Source organism: Triturus cristatus, chromosome 9, assembly GCF_964204655.1.
Source record: "Triturus cristatus chromosome 9, aTriCri1.1, whole genome shotgun sequence".
NCBI lineage: Eukaryota > Metazoa > Chordata > Amphibia > Caudata > Salamandridae > Triturus > Triturus cristatus.
The window spans coordinates 702588387-702601695 of record NC_140592.1 but is presented as its reverse complement, the minus strand read 5'-3'; positions in this window follow the sequence as shown (position 1 = coordinate 702601695).

The window sequence follows — 13309 nt, the reverse complement described above, 5'->3', positions numbered from 1 at the left end:
CCAGTAGCGCTTGTGTATTAGCAATGCGCCATATGTTGGCAGCTTGGGATGCAGTGCGATTGCCCGATGCGTCCAAGAGTTTTGACTGTCAGGTGGTGGTGCTTCGCCTGATGCTTGGGAGTTTGCCCTCTTTCGTGCTGTGGACACTACCAGGGAATCTAGTGGTGCTGGCCCTCTGATATAGGCGGGATTGAATATGCTACTTACCAGTATGCATCTGTTCTTGGCATGTAGGGCTGCTGACATTCATATCTGTGCATAGATCGCCGCCTAGTGTTGGGTCCGGATGTTTGCACGTTGTTGTCCTGGAAGAGTCTTCGAAGTATCCTTGGATAGGTGACTCCTCCCCTGGACTACAGTGCGCATGGGCATCCTCTCCATCCTCAGATTGTTTTTCGCCATTGTGGCAGTGATGGAGTAGATACAGAAAGTGATGACCATGCTTGCAGTAATTCTGAGAGCTGCAGCTGCGACAGGCGCCGGGGAGGAGGGAGGGCGATATGAATGTCAGCAGCCCTACATGCCAAGAACAGATGCATACTGGTAAGTAGCATATTCAGTTCGAGGCATGTGGGCTGCTGAATTCATATCTGTGCATAGAATACATAGCAGTGCCCTCTATTAGCGGCGGCTACCCGTGCCAGCTGCAGCGGTCTGAAAAAGTGTTTTGAGAACAGCCTGTCCTACAGCTGCCTGCTGTTTTGACTGCACATCTACGCAATAGTGTTTTGTAAATGTGTGTGTAGTGGACCATGTGGCTGCTCTGCATATATCATGCAGGGGAATATTTCCTAGGAAGGCCATGGAAGCCCCCAACTTACGTGTTGAGTGGGCTCGTGGTGGAATAGTTAATGTGCGTTTTGCCTTTTGATAACAGATTTGAATACACTTAACTATCCATCTGGCTATCCCTGCTTTGGAGATGGCGTTACCTTTGTGGTGTGGGGCAAAGGCAACGAACAGTTGTTTTGTCTTCCTGAATGGTTTAGTCCTGTCGATGTAGTACATGAGGGCCCTCCGTACATCTAGTGTATGTAGTGCCCTTTCTGCAACAGTTTGTGGGTTTTGGAAGAAAACGGGCAGTTCAATAGTCTGGTTCATGTGGAACTGTGATATTACCTTGGGCATGAACTTGGGGTTGGTACGTAGTACGACCCTGTTAGCGTGAACCTGAATAAATGGCTCTTGAACGGTTAGTGCCTGGAGTTCACTAACTCTTCTGAGGGAAGTGACCGCTACTAGGAAGGCCACTTTCCAGGTAAGGAATTGAATCTCGCATGAGTGTAGAGGTTCAAAGGGTGGACCCATCAGGCGTGTGAGGACCAAGTTGAGGTTCCACATTGGAGCCGGTGGGTGACTAGGTGGAATGACTCGTTTGAGCCCCTCCAAGAATGCTTTGATGGCAGGCACTCTGAATAGAGAGAGGTGCTGCCTGGTTTGCAGATAGGCTGATATTGCGGTCAAATGGACACGTATAGAGGTGTACGCCAGATTGCATCGATATAGGTGTAAGAGATAACAGATGATGTTTTGGATGGATGCGTCCAGCGGGTTGATGTCATTATGTCCGCAATAAATGACGAACCTTTTCCATTTGGCTGCATAGCAAGCTCTGGTAGTGGGTCTCCTGGCCTCCTTGATGATGTCCATACAGTCAGGTGGCAGGTTGAGATAGCCAAACTCTAGGACTTCAGGAGCCAGATCGCCAGATTCAGCTGTTGCGGATCTGGGTGCTGAACCTCTCCATGGTTCTGCGTCAAATGCGCGGGTTTGATCCGCAGCCTTTGATGCGGCACCACGGAAAGTTCGAGGAAGGTGGTGTACCACGGCTGGCGTGCCCACGTGGGAGCAACTAGGACGAGTGTCAGGGAGTGTTGTCGGAGTTTGCGAGCCACCAGCGGTATCAACGGTGCTGGGGGAAAAGCGTACGCAAATTTGCCGGACCAGTTCATCCATATCGCATTGCCCTGCGACTGCGGATGTGGGAATCTGGCGGCGAAGCTTGGGCATTTTGCGTTTTCGCTTGTCGCGAATAGGTCTATCTCCGGATGACCCCACTGCTGAAAGTACGGTTGGAGTACTGATGGGTGTAACTCCCACTCGTGCATTTGGTGGCTGTGTCTGCTGAGCAGATCCGCCATCTGGTTGTCCTTGCCAGGGAGGTGTTCCGCCATGAGGAACATGTTCCTTTGAATGGCCCACTTCCACATGCTCTGAGCCAGATGAGACAACTGTGGAGAGTGTGTGCCTCCCTGTTTCTGTATGTAGTACATTGCGGTCATGTTGTCCGTCCGGATCAACACGACCTTGTTGCATAGATGTACTTTGAACGCCTTCATGGCTAGGAAGATTGCCATCAATTCCAGAAGGTTGATGTGCAACTTCTTTTGTTGTGTTGTCCATAGTCCTTGCACTGTGTAGTGGAGTACATGAGCTCCCCATCCCTGGAGAGACGCGTCCGCTGTCAGTACTATTTGTGGGACAGGCTCTTGGAACGGTCGGCCCTTGCAAAGGTTTTGTGGATTCCACCAATGCAGAGAGTTGTATGCCCGACCGCTCACCAACACTAGGTCCTTTAACTGTCCTTGAGCCTGATTCCACTGACGTGCTAGGCACTCCTGAAGTGGGCGCATATGTAATCTCGCGTGCGGGACTATGAAGATGCAGGAGGCCATCATGCCTATCAACTGCATGAACACTCGCGCTGGAAGTGAGTGATTGGGTTTGAATTTGGAGATCAGCAGTTGTATGCTGTCGATCCTCACTAAATTTGGCTGAGCTGTGGCCGCCCGAGTGTCTATAGTCGCACCTAGGTACTGTTGTACGTGTGCGGGCTGGAGATGGGACTTTGGATAATTCAGTGAGAATCCCAGACTGTGAAGAAGGTGAATGGTGCGGGACATGTGGCTTGCACATTGCTGGGCTGACCTCGCTTGAACGAGCCAGTCGTCTAGGTAGGGGTAGACGTGTATATGCTGCCTCCGTAGATGTGCTGCCACCGTAGCGAGGCACTTCGTGAAAACCCTGGGCGCTGTTGTCACGCCGAAGGGAAGGACTTTGAACTGATAGTGCTGCCCCTGAACAGTGAACCTGAGGTATTTTTTGTGTGAGGGGTGGATGGGTATGTGAAAGTACGCATCCTTGAGGTCCAGTGTGGCTAGGAAGTCTCCCTGCTTGAGAAGCGGAAGGACTTGCTGTAGAGTGAGCATATGAAAGTGCTCTGAAAGAATGTACTGGTTCAGGGGTCTCAGGTCCAATATAGGTCTGAGCGACCCGTCCTTTTTTGGAATTAAGAAGTAGAGGGAGTACACTCCCGCACCCTGCTCGTGGATGGGTACGACCTCTATAGCGCCTTTTAGAAGCATACTTTGCACTTCTTGCTGTAAGAGCGTTAAGTGCTCTGAGGACATAGGACGGCTTCTTGGTGGTATTGTGGGTGGAGTGGAGGTTAACTCCAGACAGTAACCGTATTTTATAATATCTTTGACCCACCTGTCCGTGGTGATGGAATTCCACGTGGACAGGAACCTTTGTAGCCTTCCCCCGACAGGCGTTATGTGGTCGGGAGGAAGGGAGAGGGCGTCACTGCTTGTTCTTGGGGGAGGACCTGGTGTTGCCGTAGCCGCGTCCTCTGCCCTTTGTGCTGGAGCCACGATATCCACCTCGGGTGTTTTTATCATAGGTGGTCTGTGTATTGCCTTTGTTATATGTTTGTTGTGACCCCTGTCCTCTACCTGCTCCCTTGTTTCCGGGGCGACGAAAGGAGCCGCTCCGAAAGGACTGAGTTTGTAGTGCGCCCATGGACTTTGCAGTGTCCGTATCCTTTTTTATCTTTTCGAGGGTGGTGTCAACCTCTGGCCCGAATAAATAGTCAGGGTTGACAGGCTGGTTCAATATATTGTTTTGTACCTCAGGCTTGAATCCTGAGATCCGTAGCCAGGCATGTCGTCGCAACATGACGCTTGTGTTTATGGCTCTGGCAGCCGTGTCTGCAACATCTAGTGCGCATTTGATGGAAGCGTTCGTTAGTAGCTGTCCTTCTCTGATGAGCATTTCTGCGCCTTCCTTGAACTGGTCAGGGAGATGTTGGAATATTTGCTCAAGTGTGTCATAGTGCGCTCTATCATAGCGAGCAAGGAGCGCCTGAGTGTTGGCTATGCGCCATATGTTGGCAGCTTGGGCGGCAACTCGCTTGCCAGAGGTTTCTAACACCTTGGACTCTTTGTCCGGGGGAGGAGCGTCACCTGTTGTTTGCGAGCGTGCCCTCTTGCGTGCATTCGCTACGACGATGGAGTCGAGTGGTAATTGTCCTCTGATGTAAGTAGGATCCCCAGGTGCTGATCTGTATTTTTTATCAATCCTGGGGTTTATCACTCGTGCCCTGGTGGGTTCTTTGAAAATGTCCTTGGCTGGTTTGAGGACCCCCTTCAACATTGGCAGAGTCTTTACATGTCTTTCTGAGGATGCAAAGGTGTCCATTAGAAAGTCATCTTCGATGGTATCAGAGTGAAGCTGCACCCCATGGTTATTGGCAGCACGTTCGATAAGAGCATTGAACGCTGCAGTATCCTCCGTAGGAGATGTCTTTGCCCCATAGAGTTGTGGATCCTGTGCATCGAGAGGTGCACTGGGGTCTGCAGGGTCGCCCCAAGTTTGATCAGGGTCCTGCTGGTCATCAGGGTCCGTGTCTACATGGTAGGGGACTTGGTCAGCCATGTAGTCCTCCAATGCGCCTGTATCGGAGCGTGTGGGGGAGAACCGGTGTGGATCCTGGTAGGATGAATGGAAGGGTTCATAAAGGAGAGGTTCCGATTCTGCAGGCAACTTCCTTTTTAGTGGGATCCTGAAAGGGTCCAATGGCGGCTCCGAAGTTATCCTTCGGTCCTGGAGAATCATTCTGCCAGTGCCGGCGTCGATGATACGTGCTGGAGACGTCTCAGCAGGTGTGACCGTAGGTTGGGTGACCCGTGTCCTGAGTTGGAACATTTTTGGGATTGTTGACGGAGGCAAGCCGAAGGTAATGTTGGTCGGCACCGAAGAGGTTGCGGGAGCTCCGACCGAACCGGAGCCCGACGTGTCCTGGAGGACAGGTGTGGTTTTGCTGCCTTGCGTCACACCAGGTCGTACTTGGGGCGCCTTCGAGGCTTTGGCACCGGCCAGGCTCGTAGAGGCGGCCGTAGATTTTTTCGGTGCCGGAGGGTCATCGAGTCGGGGTGAAGAGATCACCGTCGAAGTCTTCGATACCTGAGGCTTAGGTGTCGTCGAGGGAGCGATGTGAGACACAGCAGGCGGTACGGCCCTTGGTGTCGTCGGTGCCGGTAGCCGAGCAGGTTTGTCGGTGCCGATGGCTTTTTTCCGTTTGTCGACTCCAACGTCGCCCGCCTCAAGTTCGGCACCGAAGTCCCTCTTGGTGCGGTCGGTGCCGATGCGGTGCGCTGGCGTCGAAGGCCTCGATCCGACCAGCGCTACTTTCAGTTTCGGTTTCGGTGGAACCTGAGCAGCTTTCGGTTTCGGTTTTGTGATAGGGAAACCAGCCTGTTTATGTAGTAATGGCTGCCGCTGAACGTCCGAGGCCGGGCCCGAGGGCGGGGCCGAAGAACTGCGGGATGGGTCTCGGGTAAGGCCCGAAGGCGATCCCTCGACCGGAGCCATAGGCTGTGGCACTGGTGTTTGAACGGTTTGAACAGGTAGGCCTTGTTCATCATTGGAGCTACTTTCTTCGGCCCCGAAGGCCTCCTCGTCGTCTCCTACCTCGGTGTCGTCTTCACCTCTGTGGAAGAGTGACTCGTCTTCCTCGTCCGATCCGGGTTCGTGTTCGGAAACGGGACTGGAGGGCAAGACTTCCAATTCCTCGACGTCCTCGGCCTCGCCGAAGATGTCTGTCGGGGCCGGTGCCGCGTGCTGCGCCTCGAGTCTCGCCGCTCGTCGATTCCGCAGAGTCTTCTTCGAGCGGAACCGGGCACAGGCCATGCATGTTGATTCGTCGTGGTCCGGCGAAAGGCATTTGTTGCACACCGGATGGACGTCGATGTGTGGGTACTTCGCATTGCATACCGGACACCTTTTGAACGGCGTCCTGGATTCCATCGTCGAAGTCGTCGATGGACAGGTAAATGCGAAAGCAGTCGGTGCTGAAAGTTAGTAAACTAACAAATTCTATCGAAACCCGATCGATAAACAGTACCGACGCGAACTAAAGGCCTTTTGGCCTCGAAAAAATATTTTCCTAACTTGAGCTAAGATAGCACATCCGAACCCAATGGCGGAAAAAAACAATCTGAGGATGGAGAGGATGCCCATGCGCACTGTAGTCCAGGGGAGGAGTCACCTATCCAAGGATACTTCGAAGACTCTTCCAGGACAACAACGTGCAAACATCCGGACCCAACACTAGGCGGCGATCTATGCACAGATATGAATTCAGCAGCCCACATGCCTCGAACCTGTAGAGACTGCTTTATATTTTGTGTCAATGCGCGGGTTAATGACCCTGGCTCTGACTGGGTCTTTAAAGACCTCCGGCGCGTGTTTGATAACTCCTTTGAGCATGGGCAGTATGGAGGTGGCCCTATGCGTGGTATCAAAAGTATCGAGAGGGAAGTCCTCCTCCACAGAGTCGGTATGGAGATCCACCCCGTGATAGTGTGCAGCCCTTTGGAGTAAGTGGTTGAAGCCTAATGAGTCTTCTGGTGGGGATGGTCTCGAACGTTAGAGATCATCTTGCGGGACATTAGGAATGTCAGGGATATTATAGTCGTCCCATGGGTCTGGGGAGCCTGTGGGAGTGGGATCCCCTGTAGGTAGGTCATGGGGTATGTCCCCTATGTCATCATAGACAATCATCCGTAGAGGGTGTGGGGGAATGATGAGGCGGGGGGGGGGGGGGGGGGGGGGGAAATGGAGGAGGTGGAGGAGAGGCAGGTGGAGGGGGTGGAGGAGGTGGTGAAGGCATTCTGAAAGGGGAGGTAGCAGAGTCCTTCCTCTTTGGAGGTGGAGCTGGGGCAGGCTTGTCCAGCTGTCTTTGATGCTGAGCAACAAATGTCCGGTTTTGGGGTCCTTGATCCATGTCTTTTGCAGTGGATCAGGTGTAAAAAGTTCTTAGAGGGTGGTTTGTCCGTCGGCGCCAAAGGCATCGGGCCGTCTGTTTTCTTGGTTTAGAGTCTGCGCTAGTCCGCCGTTTGGAACTATGCGGCTTGGAAAAGGCTGTCTGTTTACTCTGTGCCGAGATGGTTTTCGGCTTCGAGCGATCGGTGTCGGTGGCCTTGTGTCTTTTGCTCGGTTCCGGGGATGGTGTCGGTACCGAGGAGCTGGTTTTCAGTGCACAGTGTTTCGGTATGGAGCTCTGTGCCAAGGAGGAGGCCATTTTCTTTTTGGGCATCAGTGGGGAGGATTGTTTCTCGGCACCGACAGGGGGCTGGCTCGAGCCAGGGCCGCTGGAAGGCTGAATAGGCTTCTTTACCGGTCCCGAAGGTGCGGTGTGGGACGCAATGTCTTTGGTCTTGCCTAGGCCTGGAGGCGAAGGCGTGATCAAAGCCTTTTTTGGTGCCGTCGAGGGTGTTGGGGGTGGGGGGCTTCGGTACTCACGACCCTCTGTGCCGGAGTGATGTCCTCCACATCTAAATCGTCTGCTTCGGAGGCGCGGATAAGGCAGTCGGTGTGTTGTTCCTCTGGAGCGTCGATGCCTTCCCCGAAGAGGCCTGGAATCGCCGAAGAGTGTGCCATAGTTCTTCGTGCCCTTCGGTCTCGAATGGTTTTCTTGGACCGGAAGAACTTGCACACCGGACAGTCTCGAGCCTCGTGTTCCGGGGAGGGGCAGAGGTTACATACTTCGTGAAGGTCGGTGTGGGGGAATTTGGACCCACATCGAGGGAACTTCTTGGAAGGGAGTCCTTTCCATTTGACAGGACCGGAGCTTGGGTAGGCCCGAAGGCAGTCGTCGACTGGAATCGAAGGTCTTGATCCGTGAAAGCCACGCAGAGTGTGGAGATCGTGATCGAAAACAATACCGCAAATTGGGGTGAGGATTGCGCGTCGATTGGAGAACTGGAAACTGTTCGGAACCGGAGCGCGAAGATCACATCCGAGCCCGATGGCGGGAAAAAAAACAATCTGAGGATGGAGCCGAAGCCCATGCGCAATACGATCCAGAGGAGGAGTCACACACCTCGTGACTTCCAAAGACTTTCCAAGAGGAAAAACAACTGCAAACATCCGGGCCCAACACCAGATGGCGATCTATGCACAGTGTGTCATCTGCAGCTCATATGCCTCGAACAGATAGTTAGTAGACACATTTTTGTCCGGCTTCAAACATGGTTATCTGAACACCACATTCTTGCTGACTCCCAAGCAGAGTTCAGGAAAGGGGTCAGCACTCTTGATCAAGTACTTTGCTTCTAAATACTGTGCTGGAAATATATTACCCTGAGATGGGACCATCTCTATGTCACCTTTATTGACTTAAGGGCGGCATTTGACCTAGTCCAAAAGGGAGGAGCTGTGGAGGGTCCTTGAATCTTATGAGCTGCCACATGACCTGTTCCAGACGCTGAGACTTGCACACACTGACAGATGCCAAAGTGAGGATGAACCAGGGGGAAGACCTTAGGACTTCGATACTGATAAAGCGTGGCATTAGACAGGGATGTGTGCTGGCTTCCACTATGTTCAGTCTTTACAATAATGGTGCAGTAGATATTTGGTATTTCATGTTTGCGTTGCACTAAACACTTGTTGGCTTCCCTGTCCCAATCTTGATGTTTGCAGAAGATACCCTCTTTACATAAAGAATCCCGATTGGTTTGCAAGAAGAATTGGACTCTTTTGCAGTCTTTTGCACAAGGCAACTTGAAATCAATCCATACAAATGTATGGAATTAAATCTGCATAAATCTTTGAGGAAAAATGGGTGTAGGGGATGTTGCCCTAGAGCAGGTGAAGCAGCTTGATTACCCAGGGGTAAGAATGACGATAATCTGTCCTGGGCCCCACAAACAGAAAAGTAAAACCATCCTCCATCAAAGGGCCTCAGACATTGGAAAGACCTCTTCAGGGGGTCCTATTTCCCCCACCTTCAAGGTGTAAAAAGCAACAACAATGGCGGCAGAGACATACGGCACAGAATTATGGGGATATAACAATTGTCAAGGAAATAAATAAATGATAAATGAATCAGGTCCCTGCTCAGTTTACCCCCAAGCATCCGACACATACTACTTATATTTGATATGGCTCTCGAGCACATCCATCAAACCTTTACTATATTGGGCACGCCTCTAGACCACGGAGGAGCTGAATCCTTATAGGGATGCCTTGGTAGAACTGATTTTACTGTATACTCAAATAAGCACACCATGGCTTAGATATGTCAAACACACGCTCATAATTACTGACATGGAAGGGTTATGGGCATCCCCACAGGTGTCCAGGAAGGGTGACATGCAGGACATAGTTCGGTTTTTGGAATTCTGTACTAACAAAGATTTGGAATGAACAGGCTGAGGGTAGTATTACTGGTAAATTCCTTAACCATAAGTGTTCCCTTAATTATGAGCAGTATTTGGACAGAATTTACCCGCCCCGGGGAAAACATCTATGCAAAATTCAGAATTGGTATTTTGGCTCAGAGTACCGTCAGAGCCAAATGGGGAATGGTCGGCCAAGATACAAGTGACTGTCCAAACTGCCCATTACAAAAAGAGACAGAAGAGCACTTTGTCTTTCTGCGTTAAATATAATAGACCTAAAAAAAAAAATGGACTCATTATGTAAGGTGCTGGGGATTAACAACTAGAGGAACACACTGATAATCATGAAAAATAATACAAGTGAACTGATTGTGTTGGCAGTATCTAGATACTTGCTGTGGGCATAGAAATAGAGAGCGAAGGTCTCCAATAAGTAGGCTCATGGCGGAATCACCTGAGCAAAATGGTGTCAGTTCCACTTGACAAGTTCTCCAAAAAATGTTTTCTGGCTTGTTGTACACGCTGAATATAATAATCGTTGGATCGTATTGTCATATGATAAGTTGATATGCGGATGAAATTGTTGCAAATATTTTATATATGCATTCATTATCATTTGTGAGATGTTCTTTCATGGCATGAAGATGTCCATCTCCGTCATGCAGTTTAGTGTTTAAAGTTTTAGGAATGGTGCAATACTTAACCACATACCCAAATCTGTGAAGACCAAAAAATTCATTTTGAGATCAAGACACAAATATCCTCTTTACCCCCACCACTGATATAAGAGGGATTTGTTTTTGAAAGGCATCAGCCTTAATGTCCATAGATAATCTTAGAGTTCAATTTTCTGATCACAAGAGTACATGCCTGGGTAGAAGCGGCCATCAAAAACACTGAAAAAATATTCAGTAATAAGAACAGAGCTCAAAGGATTCCCTGTCTCAGCTGTATGTGCAGTAGAAAAATCTAACATGTAGAGGCTGTGAAGAGCTCGGGGTGGATAGAGTACAGAAAATCAATGGCAGGTCCAATGCATATTGCATTTATATGTACACTTATGCAGATGGGGAATGATTAAAGTATGTGAATCCATGAAATATCCAATGCCGGAGGAATAATGGACATTGCCTTTATAGGCACACCTGGTCACTTCTTGCAATGACACCACATGTATATGCAGCAGCCACACCAGTGTTCCCTGCAGCTGATCAAGAATTGCAGTGAACCTTTTGAATGAAATAAACATGAGGCGTGGGAAACAAACAGGACCAAGAACAATTAGATTACAAAACAAACATTTACAGACTAGCTCCACAAATATTTAACAGTCAGTCGCATTTTTTTTAAATAAGGTAATGCTATCCTTATCAAAATAAAGAATGTTTGCAACAGTTATACTTCATGGCGACGACGTTTCGATCCCTCATTAGGATCTGGGGACCACATCAGGACTTAGAATACATGCCTCAGAGAGAAAAACAAGCAGATTGGGAGCAAGGCAAGCAAAGATGCAATGTCCCAGATAGGTGCTGCTGCCGCGAGGGCGTCTGTTCTATCATCCAGAGGAACCGGTGATTCAAACAACCAATTGCTTAATGCATCTACGCTGCGCGATCACAGCATGAGCAGATCGGGTCCGGGAGGATTGTTGGTCCAATGCTCCCAACCCATGTTTCTGCTCCTGCCCTGCCATTCCGCAACCTTTAGATTTTATCCACCGGTGCTGCAGGAGAGCCACTCACAGCAGCTGCTCCCTCCTTCAGCTCTGCAACCCAGATGGATACCGCTCTTTGCTGGCGTTGATTTCCGCATGACTAGCCGCACTGGACCGACTAGCCGCACTGGACCAACTATCCTCCAGGACTGCGTTCCGACACCTTAAGCATCTGGTCATTTGATTGACCGGTTCTGCCGGACACCATTGCGGCAGCACCTATCTTGAGCATTGCATCTTTGCTTGCCTTGCCACCCCAATCACAGTCAGTTAGCCACCACTGCAGATTTTTCTGTCGCCTTAAAATCTGGGCCAGGTTGAAGAGATTCCCCTGATGCTGCGCCCACTGGAACTTCAGATGCCACTGCACAGCCCGCAAAAGCCATCAAGCTTGCTTCACCTGGAGAATGCCATCAGACCCAGCATTCTCCAAGTTGCCCCCCCCCCCCCCCCTCCCCAATCAAAGAAGGAGATCGAAAAATCTGGATCATAACCCAAATATCCTGTACTCTACTCTCTAGAGGATAGACGTGGAATTGCACATGTCCAGAATGGCACAGATGAAACCGATCCTCCCAAAACTGCTGTTAGAAACCCAGTCAAGGAATCTGACCTGTGAGGCCTGTAAGCACTCCAGAAGGGGTCAGGCTGGTCAAATATGGGCATGGCCTCCTAAAACTAAACTGGGTTTTGGGTTGGGAGGGGACACTGCTCCAGCAAATTCAGAGAGGCATGGAGCAGACCCAAGCTTTTCACAGGGGAAATGAAGGAGCTATGCCTGATGATTGGAACAGTGCGGTGAATTCTGCGAATGCTTCAACTTCTTTGGTTTGAGGCACTTATTGGACTATGACCAACTGCAATGACTCAGAGGACTAGGGTCCTTCCACACAAGCCCTGGATCGTCGAGTCATCTGATGTCAGCCCACCAGAAGCTTGGTCTCCCCCTCTTGAATAGCTTTGGGATTCATGGGTACGGCAATCAAGCAGCTCATGGAGCGATGGCCCAGCTCCATGCCCCCCAGGCCAACCAGATGGGGGTCCATCTCAGAGATTTACCTATGACAGGCCACAAATTGTTAAAAACCCATTGGTTTCTTAGGCTACGCCCTTAAGGTACACTGGGTGCAAAAATGCTCAAAAAGTAGACAGTGTCGAAAAGTGGACAAAAAGTGACTGAAGTAGCTCCTTAGGTTCTGCGCTGTTGGGGAAGAAAAGAACTTTAAGTTAGCGTGCTGGGGTAGCACCTATATTGGCACTCCGCAAGTCATATTTGGTGCAGAGGAAGCCTACGACACTGCCGTTCAGCGCCACTTACCAACTTGCTGTGGTACTGCTCAAGATTTTCCAGATAGAGTCAGACACCTAGGGAATGTTTTAGGTTAAGTAATCTGCAGCTAGCTGTCTATCCGATAAGAAACCACTAAATCAAGTCTCAGACGTGGGGAAAGGGTATTTAGTCTTGATTCTCCGGTCTCCCATTGCCAAGCTTGGAATCCTCTCATGGTCAGCGCCACATTTTCCTCCCAACCTCATACCATCCTTCTGGCGGCCCATCTCAGAAGACGATCAAGACTATTGAGGAGCACAGCCATTTGAGGGAGAGACAGTGTCTGTTTTACCCAAAATAACACAACCAATAGATTAACTCCACTCTGGACCAAGTTCTCCGTATAAATCTATGTTCCAGAGCAAAAAAACAACAACACAAAGGCAGCCTTCATTCATCTGCAGGGATTGGGAATGTAGAAGCTATACAGGGCCCAAGTATTCAAATTTCTCACTTTTCTAGGGTAAGTAAACAAATTGTTTCCACTACAAAGACAAGCACAATGTTTTGAAAACTGGCATCATTACACATGTGTTCGCTCGAAAACAAATGTTTGTTTCGCAAAAAGTAAAGGCATGACTCTTTTCTCTATCTGTATGAAACATGGCATGCTACTACTGATAATCCGGCATGCACCGGTTACAAAAGGTGGTTTAAAAAAAAAAAAAAAGCTACGTCAAGCCCAAATTCAAGGAGCATGAATGACAAAGTTCAAATCTACGAACCGATCCAATCCATTAATAAAGCAACTTTATCAACCACACTCTTCAGTGCTGTAGGAGTCCCATTGTCACA